The sequence below is a fragment of the Ammospiza caudacuta genome, chromosome 6 (genome assembly GCF_027887145.1).
Source record: "Ammospiza caudacuta isolate bAmmCau1 chromosome 6, bAmmCau1.pri, whole genome shotgun sequence".
NCBI lineage: Eukaryota > Metazoa > Chordata > Aves > Passeriformes > Passerellidae > Ammospiza > Ammospiza caudacuta.
The window spans coordinates 47,065,371-47,080,376 of NC_080598.1; positions in this window are offsets into that span (position 1 = coordinate 47,065,371).

Sequence of the window (15,006 nt, forward strand, 5' to 3'; positions counted from 1 at the left end):
CCACCCCTTTTGAGTTCCTGTTCAAATTAATACTCAAAAATATTGGTTCCCTGTCCTAACTTCAGAGAACCTGGTAATATTTGTTAGGATTTGCATTTTTGATTCTATGTCTAGATAAAAGACCAGATTTCTTAAAAGTCTCTGAAGCTTCATGAAATACAGAGAACATATATTTCTTTGATCCAATAGCAGCTTTCTCTCAACTATCTTTAACAAGAGAGAATTTATGCTCAGGTACATCACTTGTCGAGTGCATATATATCTGCATCAGCGGTTTCAAATGAAAAAGCCATTTGACACATGTGTGCATACAGAATCCATCACTCAGAGACAGAAGAGTTTTCACTCCTATTAAACACAAACATTTTCAAAAAGTCAGATATGTGTATGTAAAGGAAGGTGGAAGACATCCTCAGAATTTCCCCTGCTGAGTATTGGCAGGACACAAAGTATCAAAAGCTTTAAAAATTAAGAGAATAGAGTAAAATGATGGCTGGAGACATCATGGTCACTCTGAGGAAAAGAATCTTAAAGAAGCCTGAAAAGAAAATTTGACAATTAAGTTTATGCCAGATAATAAATAATAACAAAAAAAAAATACAGGAATACATACACAGATTAACTTAATCTGAATTGTCAATAAAATCACCATTCCCTTGCCTTCATCATGATGTTTCTAGTTATGAAATTATTTTCTATAAATAAATCACACCAAATAAGGAACAGTCACTCCAAATTAACAAAGCAGGATGAATCTTTTCAAAATTTTTCGGTAAACCCTTTTAGATTAAATAATGCATCTATCTCATAATTGCCAGGCATTAACATATGCAATGTGTGCAGAGGATAATATGTAATTTACTATATGTTTAAATATTTTTGATAATGCAGTAATACAAATGTCTTTTAAAATTTCTCCCCATCCTATAACATTGGCCTTACTTCTTTGCATAAATCTAATGGAGAAAGTTGTTCTTCCTTCCCTTCTTATCTCCACCTCAATAATCCTATTTCCACACCCAAAAAAAAAAAAAATTCACAAAAAAGAGAAAATATACGCAAGCAATTAAAAGTAACAAAGCATAAATAAGTGAAGTCCTAGAGCCATTCCAAATTTTCCTCATCTTCTATGTGAAGATTGTCAAAAGATGCTGAGGTAGTTGAAACAAAATTATGTTAAAAATCATTGAGGTACTTTTAGGCTTCTTTAAAAGTCCCTCAACTTTTGCATTCTTATCAAACTACAGGGTGAATTAAAGAAACATACATTTCAGTGCCTAGACCTTGTGTTTGAACGGAGTATTGCATCTTTCCTCTGAGTGCAAATTCCCAGTAGGAATGTTTTATTGTAGTAAAAAGAATGTCTCCCTTTCATTTTAATGATAATCAAAACAGAACCATATAAATTACCAGAACCTCCAGGGGCAAAAAAAAAACAAAAAAAAAAAAACCAACCAACCAGATTTTGTGATCCTAAGGAATACCTTGGCTTGTAAGAGTGATTCCTGTAGTAGCCATGTTTCTCGCTCATTATTATGCATATATTTTTTTAATACTTCTCACAATAAACCAGTGTTTTTCCATCTCTGATTTTTATTGATCCCCTCATTGTTTCCTTTTCCCTTTGTCTTTGTGGTTAGCTCTTTGCAGTCATTACTCAGAGCAATACTATGTAACATCAAGAAGAGAGTAGGCTGCCATTTCATTGCATCCGTGTCTGTTCAATGGTGCAAATTCACACAAACTCCTTTGCCTGGGCTCTCATCTTCCTATAGTGGGTAACAATTCCTGAGGATTAACTCTGTCTGGCCTGTTGAAAGTTGAATCAGACTGCTGGTGGCTTTGGCTGTGCTTTCTTCACTTACAGGAAAGCCTCTGGAATTAAACCACAGCCTCACTTGACAAAAACAACATGTTCCAAAAAGCAACTGATGATATGAGGGAAATAAAGAGATTTGGGCAATAAGTGCTCTGCTTATTTTCTATATGTGGACTTGAGTTATTCCTTCTTGCAAGAATAGAGGTAGAGCAATAAAGAGCAAAGCTTGGACAAGGCAATGAAGGACATCAATAAATTTCTGCTAACAGCTTTGCCCTTTGTCTTTATTGAATTTTGCCTTTTTAACCTGCAGTTAAGCTACATTTGATTGCTCATCTTTTGAGCTAGTCCTACTATTGGAGGGTGACACAAAATGTTTCTAATAATGTTAGGAAATAGAGCACAGTATTTTGCAAAACAACACTTGGGGATGAATTTGCTGTCCTTTATGCAAATACTTCATTTGATAACAACTATGGAATTACTCAATTTGTGTTCTATCTGATCAGCTGATCCAGGTACAGATTTATTGCAACTTCACTAAGAAGCCTGAATATTCACTATCCAGTCTTGACACCTCAGATTATTCTGAGGGAAATCTACATACCTGACAACAGTCGTTTCACACTGGTTCTTCATGCAGTAGCTCTTCAGATTCCTGACTACAGCCTGGTAGACAGCTATCCCAGGATTTAATTTCAGACTGAACAGTGCCACTGAGGCTGAATATAACTTACAGACATTGTCAGTATGATGTCAGAGCTTTGGTAAGTCATCATAACTCCCTTGCATGAGTTTACTTGAGTAGTAGTGCTACTGTCCTATTTGTTTGCTGAGCTGGAGGATTTCTGTCAAGGATGTCAATAGAAAACTGCTCTTTATTTTACTGCTATGGATTATGTTTTGAACATAGAATGCATTGTGTAGAAAAAAAATAGGCGATGATATGACATACAGACCTGAGTACAGTGAATTTTCAAAGCTAGAAACACCTTGTATTATCTATATTTTTTTAAATCTTTAAATTAAGACTATGTGGCTGGATGGATAACTGGTTTGTTTGTTTTTTTGTCTTTTTCCTAAGTAATTTCTTTTGTCCAGAAGTTGTTTACAAGAATAAAAAGAAAAAAGCATAAAAGAATCTAGTATTTATTCAATGCATCAAGTTTTACTTACAAAGAATGCATGGGGAATTTTCTGTGAGGAAAACCAACTAGTTTCTTTGTTCTTTTCCCCACATCATGCAAAATTTTTCTCATTTGTTTATCTTTCAGGTATCATTAAAGTTTTCCTGGTTGTGCTTTGTGGGTTGTTTTTTATTTTTATATTTCTGTGAGCTTTTACTTCTTTTTTAACAATTTCTTTTATTTATTTATGTATGTATACAGCACAAGCATTTTGCATGAAGTTTCATGGAATGCCTTCAAATATACAGTGCAACTACTACCTAAGATTTCTCACATGTCTGGATATCACTGAAGGGAATTTGTCATTTCTTACAGTCACCTCAAACTGAAGGCAGTCACTATGGAGGTTAAGATTAAACACATATGTTTTAGTCACATATATTTTATTAGGACCAGACCAGGATAAATTACAAGGGCTGGAACTAGGCAGTCTGCATTATGTAGTATATTAGAACATGGGAATTTAGTCACCTCTTGGCCACAGAATCCATAGGTATGAGGAATACCTCTCACAAAGTACTAGTAAAACTCCTCCCTTTTTCATGCAAGACCTCATTATCTGATATAGAAAAAATGTCCCAAAAGGAGCTCATAGTTAAAATAAAATTAATGTTATATCCTAAGTATTGAAATTGTATTTCTGAAAGCTTAAAACTAACACATTGGGTGCAGTTGGCGGGGTTTTGGTAGCAGAGAGGCAGAGGCAGGAGAGGATGGGCCTGCAGCGGTGGCCTCTGTGGGAAGGGCTCAGTGTCTGGCCTGTGCCAGACACAGCCAGTTCCATTTCTCTCCTACCACAGGAGACACATGGTGACATCTCTGGGGAAACGTGTTTCAGAAAAGAGAGAGGAGGATACAAAGAGTATGACAAACAATAAGGAAAAAACAGAGGTCAGGGAAGGAGAATGAAAAAACTTCATAGTGGAGTAGGTATCTACTGCAGCCTGGGGAGGATTCATGCTGGAGCGGTTGGGTTTTCATGAAGGAACAATATCTGATGGAAAGCCAGTGCAAAAGCACAGGAAGAGGCTATGAGGAAAGAGAGGCAGAAAAGAAATGCTGTGTACAGACTGTAACACACACACCAAGTGCAGAGCCTCACTGTGCTGCTCAGGGGGGTGAGGTCAGTGTGAGGAGAAGGACCTGAGAAAAATTGGGAAAAAATGTTGATTTAAAGTTTATCTACTTGTTTATTACTACCTAACTTGACAATAAATTAAATTAATTTTTTACCCAGTGACTGTGTTTAACCTGTGAATGGCATCAATATCCTCGTCTTTATCTCGACCTAGCTTTCTAATCCTGTTTTCTCCCCATGTCCTGTTGAGGAGGAAGGGTGTATGAGCTGTTGTGTGCGCATTTATTTGGCTGTTAGCTAAGCTTAACTGGCTACATCTATGAATGACATATAAAATATTGATTAAAAAATTCTTTCAGATTCTAGCCTATCAGAGGATTTAATCCATATACGTCAACACAGAGCATTTAAGTAATTAGAGAAAAGGTAATTGAATAACAGTCACTTGGAGGTATTAATGAGTGTGACAAGATTACCAAATAGACCTTCAAGGATCATACTGTTTTCTGAGTAACACTTGTAGAGTATTACAGTATATAAATGACAGTAGAAAGAGGATGGAATTAAATAATACAACGTAAAAGTTCACGTGAAAAAAACAAGACCCATAAAAACTCTCTGGTTACTACCAAGAGGAAACAGCAAAGTCTAAGCCACTCAGCAATACATTTATAAGGTCCAAGGAACTCCTTGTCTGTGACAAAAAAAAAAGTTTATGATGTACAGTTCACCATAAAAACAAGTGGAAGAAATCCCAACTAATCTTTTTTTGAGGGTAATTTTTTTAGACTTATATGACGAGAAGAGAATTGAGTTTCTAGTGTCTACAAAAATGTGTGCATAGGTGTGTGCCCACATCACACCAGCCAGATGCTGTTCAGCCATTGTAGACATGTGCTGTTCCTGAGACAATAAGATCAACTGAGATGGAGCTTAACTGGCTTGGACATGATAGACATGCAATAAGGCTGGAGCTTGCTCATTAGGTCAGAGTACAAACATGACAAGCTGAAACCTGTTATGCACAGACATACAGACATGAAAACATGGCCATACACACAAAAAATCACACACTGCTGTGCACAGGCTCAGGCAGGTAATTTAAGACAGAATTCTGAATTTCAAACTTGCTTCAGGTCACTCTTCTATCCTTCTGCAATATGTTGTACATAAAATCTCCTACCAACACTAGAGAAAATAGCATGGGTCAAATATTTCATGATGCAGCCTTTTAAAAAAAATAATTTCTAGCTATAAAAGTGTGATTGATAATAAATGAATATGTAAAAATATAGGAGATAGCTGAGAGAATTAAAATGATGAGATTACAATGATGTCTTTATTTTCCCAGCAGGATTTGTCAAATTCTTCTCCTTACAAAGGGCTCAAGTAATGATTCCATTATTATGTGAAACTCAGATCTTTTTTTTCTCTTAAAATGTATTAAGTTCCATGATTGTTTTTGTGCACGGAAAATTCATGAATAAGGGAGACAGGACTGCAACCCTGCATCTACATATGCTAAGGTAGTGTTGGCAGGTGTATCTGTTCTCCAGGACTCCAAAAATCCTTCCCTCTGTAGCTGGCTGTACTTACCCAGCAGCTACAGCATGGGCACACACAGGATGATTCAGGTCCTTCATCCTTCTCAAATTAATAAAATTAATAAATTCCCAGTTCTTTTTTTTTTTTTCATTTAATACTGAGAAGCAATTTTGTCATCCTTGTTCTGGTACAGGAATGTCTACCCTGTTTTAATGTACTGAAACCGCTGTAACTATTTATATGCTCTTTAAACACTCTTCATATGCTGTCTTTTTGACTATATACCAGTTAGATCTCATTGAGTGTCAACATATCTTCCCTTAAGTGCCTGGGGAGTGGCCAGCTTTCATGTAAACTTGTTTATGGCAATACCTATGAAGGTATACTTTTCTGAATTGCTTTGATTCAGTAATCAGTCCAAGCCGGGAATAGAAATTATATTTTCTGCAGACTTTATGTCATTTCTCCATCCTGAAAGCATTGTATATTATAGAAGAATGCTTTTCTCACAATATTCGTATGAATATTTTTTTATACTCAGCCAAGTGGGGTTAGATAGAGAGAAAATAACTTAGAATTTGTTGGGATATTTTTCTCTACCTTATATATCTACTCGATCTAAAAAAATACAGATACACATATGCATATTTTTATTTTAAGAAACCCAAATATTTCTAGAAAAATTGAATCAATTTTTGATCATAAATCCCTTTTATTTCGTTTGGACATTGTTCTCCTTCTTTCTGTCCAATAAATTCAGATGGATCCTATTTAATAAGATTCCAAGCTTGCCATAATTCTTCTGTCATCATTTTGTCATTAAAATATACCCACCCATAACAGACTGCTATTTTGTTTTTCTTTCACTCTCCCTCCACCCTTACAAGTGGATGACGTAAGTAAAATTTAAAATTGTTTTTTTCCTATTACATCCTTGGACCATAAATATTTTAACGTTAATTAAACATTAAAAACATAAAATGAAAATATATAAGAAAACAGAGAGCTCTAGACATATAACAGTAAATGTCCTTTACTTACATTCTGTGCTTCTTGCCAAAAAAATTGATCCAATAATTATTTTGAAATTTCAATGGTATATCTTACAAACTATTGAAAGATTTTAAAAACAGAAGACTATATTTTATCTTTTTTAACTAAAATGATCAAGCATGGATATATTTGTGTATATAAATGTGTATCCACACACAAGTATATGTGTTCATGTATGCATAATAATATGCATATGTAGTCTCACATGCAAACATTCACACATACTTGCAGAGATTTATTGCCAGGAAAGATCCATGCATGCCAATCAGTGACTAACATCATTGATTTGAGAAAGAAACTTTTCCACACAAAGAGGGAATATGAGCAAAACTAGATTTTTCTGAGTTTCATACCAGGATCACTAAATGCTCATATCAGTATTCTTATGTAGAGAAGAATGAATTAAGCTAATATAATTTAGAGTATAATGTAAAGATTTTTAAAAGTTTTTTTTTCTGGTTTTGTGTATTTTAAGAACAAAGTCTGACAGCTTAGATACTCTATTAGAGTACTTATAAACATGTTTTTCCTGTGTATATCTTATATATCTGACCAAAGCAGACCATGGTTTCATGTTGTTAAGAAAGAATGCCTATTCTTCTGTCTATTCTACCTCCCTGACTATAGGAGAATCAGTAAATTAATAAAAGTGTCAGTCTTGGTAGTCTGGTTATATTAATATTAAATGTTTTGGATTCTACGTTATGCCAAAATCTTGATGATGTTTAGTGTCCTGAAGTCAAAACAGAGAATGATTTATCAGATCATTTTTCATAGATCTTTACAGACTATGATTAAGATATTTGTTCTAAACAGTCGCTTAGTTCTGTTGCCCCAAATTTGGATTCAAGTTTCTGAGAATGACACTGTAAATATTTTTATTTCTATTGACCACTAACTGTCTAAAAATGATACAATTTTTTATAACAAGTATACAAATGCTTTCAATTCTTTTTATTTCTGCAATTGGCATGACGCCTTGTAGAGGAGTCTGCAAATGGTTGTTGTGCTGGCAATATGTTTTTAAGCTTTCTACATTTAATCTGCTTTTATTGAGAAAACCTTAATTTGGAATTTATATGTGAAAGTTGCAGGCATTGTTTTTCTTGTTTAATCTTTACTATTTACACAATATTACTTTTCAAACTTGCACAAAAGCAACTTTATGATATGCCATAAACAGGCACTAAAGACTTCAGTTGTATAAGTTTCTCAAAGAAAATAATTTTTAATTGTACTATCTGTCTTACTGTGGAGCTAAACTGCCCTTGAGGAAGTGATTTGAATGTATGCTTCTGAGTCCAAAATAAACATGCGTGAAAGAAAAATAATGAAACATATAAACTATAGCTAAATGGTAAGAGATGTAATGTTACCATTCAGTAATAACATTCTAAAATGTTTTACAAATATTAGCAACCTACCAATATTTTCACAGACCCACAGGATTGTATGGTACCTTTTTGTCAGTTGCTGTGAACTTCAGTGGGAAGACAGCAGTTTGGAAAGAAATAAAATATTTTCTAGCCTCTATATTTTGAAGCTCTGATAGACTTCTTACTGTCTTCTCTTAGAGCAATTATTTCTCTTTTTTTACAAGGTGAAGACTAAGGCACACAGTGGTTCCCTGGTCATAAAAAGACTCGAATGCACTGTAAGGTCCTAGCCATAAAATAACTGCTAAATCAGAACACATTACAGTGCCATTCTCATCAGTCTGCAGACAGAAATTGGAAGGACAAAAATAAACTTTATATTAATCTCAGTGTTCTGAACCATTTAACTTAACCATTTAAAGAGCAAATTCTCTTATTTTCTCTTTGAAATGTCTGTTTATCTCTAGTTGAGGCACAAGTTTATTAGTATCCCTTTTATTGCTCCTTTTGCCTGCATCTCAAGTAAGATAACATTGTAAAAAAGCAAAGGATGCAGAAGAAAAAAGAAAAAAATACCACATTCCTGCAGAGCTGACAAATCCACAAACTGTGATCTATTACACATCAAAGCTTCTTAAATTTGCTCTCCAATATATAAAATCTGGTTTAATAAAGTGAACTATCAACCAATATTTGTCAAACCCATTCAATACACATGGAGTCACTGGAGCTATGATAGACTGAGATAGATATAGGGATAATGTGCATGTATATATAACTATAACTAACTATAACTATAACTATAACTATAACTATAACTATAACTATAACCATAACTATAACTATAACAACGGTATATAAATATATAAAAATGTATATAAAATGTATATAAAATGTATATAAATATAAATATAAATATAAATATAAATATAAATATAAATATAAATATAAATATAAATATAAATATAAATATAATATGGGCACTTCATATGTACTAATAGATTTTAAAATACTTTGCAGTACAAAATCGAATAGTAAATGAAAGATTTCTGACTTTAAGACCAAAATTTAGAGCAAGTGCACAGATTTTACACCTCTACCTTTTTCCCAGAGCAGCCTTTTCCTGGCTTTTACTGCAAAGGCCATGCCCAGGATATTTGCTTCTCAAGACTTCCTTGATTGCAGGTTTGGTTGGGTTCACAAGGCTAGAAAGTGACCATAACATTTTCACAGCTTTTTGCTGAGGGGATCCTCAGTCTGGTAAGTCTCACTAGAATGGACTAGAAAACTTTTATTTTTAACTTTCAAAAAAATGCTAATAAATAAAATTTTGATAAGTTTATTGTTCACAGTAAAAGAGAGAAAAATATGCTATGTATTAACACAAGAAAGTGATGTGGTATGAAGATTAATGAACTGACATTATTTTACCAGTGCTTTTCAGGACATATTTTTGTTTTATTTATTTTGGCTTCCAAACAAGTAAGAAGGCTAGGGTACAAACGAGCTTATGACAGATGGCAGGAGAAAGCATCTGTTTTCAGAAATATAATTTCAACCACATTACAAAAGGATATTTTCTGCATATATGTGAGGCCTCTAAATTGTAAAGTAATTATAGAGCTTAATGTTAATTTGTACCTTTTACATGACGTTGATTGTGGCTTTGTAGTTTCCTTGATTCTTGTGGAAAAATCTCATCTTACATTTAAACCTTCTTATCTGATATTTACATATTTCACATTCACTCTGTGCTCTACTTTCTATTAAAAAAAAAGACAATAATTAATAAATTTTAAATTATTAGGTGACTGAAATGAGCAGTCAGTAAAAATTATTGTCTGATATGAAACTCTTACCTAGACTTGCAAAATGCTTATTCAGCTGCTGAGATGGTGGATAATAAGCACAGATCAGAGAAACACTACAAATACAGACAATCACAACAAAACAGAATGTGAGTTCAAAGAGCTGACCCAGATGAAAAGTCTAGTTTAGTTTTAAAAACTGACTGATTAGATGACTGTACTAACAGTTAGAAGGTCAGAAGAAAATAAAAAAAAATCACCTGAAATTATCTGCGAAGTTTCTACTGCAGTGGTATATTAAATCACATATAAAATTTCTTTTATCACGCTAAGCATTTTCTGCTCTGTGAAGTGCTTTAAGGCAGATCATTGAGGCAATTTCTTACCACCACAGATAAGCTGTGTGTTTTATAAATATTTTGAACTCCTTCTAAAGCAAGTTATTAACCACGCCTAGAAATTCTTGAGTGTGACATTACTTTTTCCAGCATGTGCTTGGAATAAGCACAGTAACATCCCATGTCTATCTGTTAGGATTACACCTACCCTGTATTTGGTTATAGACCACAGCAGAAAAACTACCTGATCTATGTCTACACTTCAGACAGGTGAAGTGCCTAAAGAAGTCTTTCACCTCCCTAACATTCCAGTTCTGAAGCACAGCTGAGCTGCAACATCATTGAAACACCAATTCTTTATCTTCATTTTACTTATTCCTTCTATCTGAAGTCTTTCTCATACTCATCCTTGTGACTGACCCAAATACACTGCGGGCAGTTGAACAGTTACTCAGATTTCAGTGACTAGCAGAAATACCTAGTCTTTCTGTCTTGGGCAAGTGTTCCTGGGGAGTATCTTCTTTATCATCAGGTGTACTAGAAATGTCTGGGCAAAGAAGGTAATTGTTGTGCTGTGATCTACACGTGGATGAGTTCAGTTTCTTTGCTTTGGAAACCCGTTCTTATGTAGACAGTGTCTTTTTCTCATTCATAAGCTTTGGGCACAGTTTAAAAAGCACACATGCTATAAATATAAAAAAATTAAATATAAATATGTAAAATTGGAATTCATCCATTTGCCCACTTCATCTGATTACTAGTTATTTTTCTTTGCTATACCGATATTTGTCTCTCTTTTTCAGCTAAAAATCTGGTACATTTGGGGATCAGAAAAGAAGCATTTTGCTTTTCAAATGGAGAAGATGGTTCTCTGGAATCTATAACTATTAATTTAGGTAATTTCTAAGAGCCTTAATGGATACTTATAAGATGAAGCCTGAAATTTAGGTCATGTGAAACAAAGATTTTTTTGAAGCATAACAAAAATAGAAATAACTTCCTATGCCTACATAACTACCATTTTGCAGATAATCCCAATATGTTTGTACTGATTAGAATTTGGGATGCAGTTTAAAAACAGTGCCAGGGAAAACTTTATATTTGTTTGATGACTTCTCACAAACCACATGGCTACTGTACTGTTTCCTTTGAGTTTTCACATTTAAATATGTGCAATGGCTTTGTACCCTGTGAATGTCTTCTGACTTCCATATCTGTTTCTGTTAAAAAAAATTTAAATCTAATTAATGAGTTACATAGGATATTCTAAAGTCTTTATAAAGGCAAACTTATAAGCAGAATTATGATGACATTATTTTGGCTTAAAATGGATAGCAAAACCAGCCCACAGTGGAATATCATTGAGTTGATTCAAGTTATTTTATGTCTTTCTAAATGTTGTCTGACTACATTTATGGATTTCTTGTTTTCGAGACTGATGAGCAGAGCCAAAATCCAATTTCCATCCATGTTTTAAAGAAAGTCTAATTAGAAGTGGTTATTGCTGATGTAATTTCCATGTTGAAAGTATGTAATATTTACCAAATTGCGTACAGTATTTTAGATTCCGTCTCAGTGCTATTATAATGTTATCCTCAATGGTTAGGCTCTTAACCACTGGATGTAACAAATAGTGTTCAAATTTCTTATTGTATTTTCACTACTAGGACCCAGCTTTTCTTTTGTTCTTTTGTTTACATTTAGTTAGCCACCTTCTCACTGAGAAAGGAACATTTTACTTTAAACTTACTGGAGGCTTGCAGAAGTAGAGAAATGCTTAAATAAAAGAGAACCTTCCATACTTGCCAGAGAATTGTTGCTAAGGACACAGTGTTTTGTATAAGCACTTAAAGTATTGCTTGGGGTGGAGACTGGGGTTTCTTTGGGGTATTAAGTTGTGCTGATTTTGGATGAGGTAGTCTTAATTTTCCTCATAGTCGCTAGTATGGGCCTACATTTTGGATTTGTGCAAAACAATGTTGGTAACACGGGGACTTTTTAGTTACTGCTGGGCAGTGCTAACAGAGGCTCAAGGCCTTTTCTGCTCCCCATTCCACCAGCACAGGGGCTTTGAGTGTATAAAATTTTGAAAGGGGACACAACAAGGACAGAGGCATATTCCAGATCATAAGTCATACTCACTAATAAAACTAAGGGGAGGTTTTCCATGGAGCTACTGCTCAGGAATGTCTGGAAATCAGTCTGTTAGAGGTGAGGAATTGTTTACATTTGCATTGTCTGCTTTTCTATGGCTTTATTTCTTGGTGTTACTTTCCTTTTCATAATTATTTTTTTCTCATCAATATTGCTATTGTGGTGATGGTGATGATCTCTAAATTCCAATTATTAAATAGCTCTTATCTCAACCCATGGATATTCTCATATTTCTTCTCCAATTCTCTAGCCCCCATACGACTGTGAGAAGCCTGTATGAGCAGCTGTGTGGCATTTGTTTCCTCGATGCAGTTAAATTCAACCTGGGTACTTATATAGTTGCTTTTCAGCTGTTTACAAATACTGATGACATTGAGAGTTGATGATGCTCAGCATTTCTGAAAACCAGGTCAGGCATATTGAAATCCATCAATGTGGCTCCACATCCCTAATGATGGCTGTTAGCTGAGCCTTACAAAAATATATTTACTACTTAAATTTACTGCCAGGAAATTCAAGACAGGTTCCAAGGAAAAAGCTGTGGATGAAACCATGCTGTGGCCGTTTTGCATTCCCCTTGGAGCTCTGGGCTTTGTGGTTTTCAAAACCCTAACCCTAGACGCAACCCTAACCCTATCCCTAGGCCGTAAACACAGCCTTGGGCTCCGTCTGGCTCCAAGGAAAAAGCTGTGCAGGAAGCCATGCTGTGGCAGTTTTTCATTCCCCTTGGGTTGGCTTTTGGGTCTGCAGTGTGATTGGAGCTCTGGGCTTTGTGGTTTTCAAAACCCTAGCCCTAGGCGCAACCCTAACCCAAACCCTTGGCAGTCAAGTCAGCCTTGGGCTTCGGCTTGTTCGGAGGAAGAAGCTGTGGAAGCAGCCATGTTGTGGCAGTTTTGTGTTCACCTTTGGATGGCTTTTGCAGCTGCAGTGTTCCTGGAGCTCTGGGCTTTGTGACTTTAAAAATTCTAATCCTAGGCGCAACCCTAAACTTTACCCTAGGTTTTAAAGGCAGCCTTGGGCTCCAGCTGGTTCCAAGGAAAGTGCTCTTTTAATGGTCCCGACTGTAAGGGGGAAAATGTGAACATTTTCTGAGCTCAGTAAAGGATATGGGAAGGTTACTATAAAGACATAACCTTGTCAACATCTTTTTAATATCTAATTTTTTTCTTTCTTGATACCATAATTATTAGCTTTAACCTTTTCTTTATTTTCCGACAGTGCTCTGTCTTCATTATGCACAAAAAATCATTAGTTGTCTGAAATTTGAGACCTTGCCTAGTGATATGTTAAATAAAATAAATGGAATAGTTTCTGCTGTCTTCACTTGAAAAGGGATGGTTCCTTTAGCGCTCTGTCACCTGCCTTCTGTCGAGAAACACCTTTTTCTTTACTATGTCCTTACAGCAATAAATGTGTTAAGTTCATGAGCAAATCCATATTAATTCAGGTGAAGGAAATGGGGAATCAGTTCTTCATCTGTGATCTCATTGATTGAGAATAGAAGAGCCAGCTGGGTAAGAAAAGTAATTGATTGGAACACTGTCAGTGTACTTTTTGTTATGTGGGTCAGTTGAAGACAGGAGTGGTATCACTCATTTTGTTTGCTTAGGCAGAATGCACCCTTTAAGTGGCATTGAATAGTAGAAAGTGTTGGAACACTTGAACCCATTTATAGAGTCTGCTCTTGTCCAAGACACCAGTAACTCCAGTCACCATCCTGCCCAGACCTCCAACGATTCACTAATACTTCTGGCATTGCTATTAGCTAGTTAGTCTTCTCATGCCTGTTGGTATAGAGTGCAGCCCCCAGTATCTTACAGTCCTTTTGAGGATAGGCTTTTGTATTCAGCATATGCACTGCATCATTGCAACTTGGCCTCCTTTAAAGAAAATTAAAACAGGAAAGTTAGCTCATCAGACAACACAGAATATGGTGTTGATGAATATTCTATTAAGACATTAAGACTCACTGTACCATGGGTCAAAATTTTTCACTTGAGATTTTTGAAGCAGATTGGTAACTCTCAACTAAGAGTCCTTGAATTACTGGAAGATATACAAGGTGACCGAAGGTTTTTATTTTTTTATTTTTTCCTGCAACACATCAAGGAGAATGTATTACAAAGTGGAGGAAAGCTGTCTCCCCTCTATCTTATGTTTTGGCCGTTTAAAGCATGGGTTCGTTTTCCTGCCAGCTTTAAAAGGATGTCTAGTAGAGATCAGCTCCCACTATATTGTTAGCTTTGAGAGTCAGCAAAACATAAAGTTTCTTCCTTCTCTTTCAAGGCTCTTCATGCTAATATATCTGTTTCCCTATTAAAGACTTGTAATTGCAAAGTACCAACATTTTCGTCCTATTGGTTACATGCTAAAATTCTGATTTCATATTCACCTGAGCTTAGAATTATTCCCTTTATCTTATCTAATGTATGATCTATGGGAGTTGCTTGTACCCCACAGATATGCTCCACCCAGATCCAGAGAATCTTCATTATATCAAATGAGCAGCCGGTTTATGGCCAGTGCATGAAATTATGGGCTGTATACACAGAGGTGGCTCACTAAGACAGTGAAGTAATGTGAAATGATTAAGTAATAGCACAGTTTGTGTGATGTGTAAACTATTGTAAATCGTAGCTCACATGCAG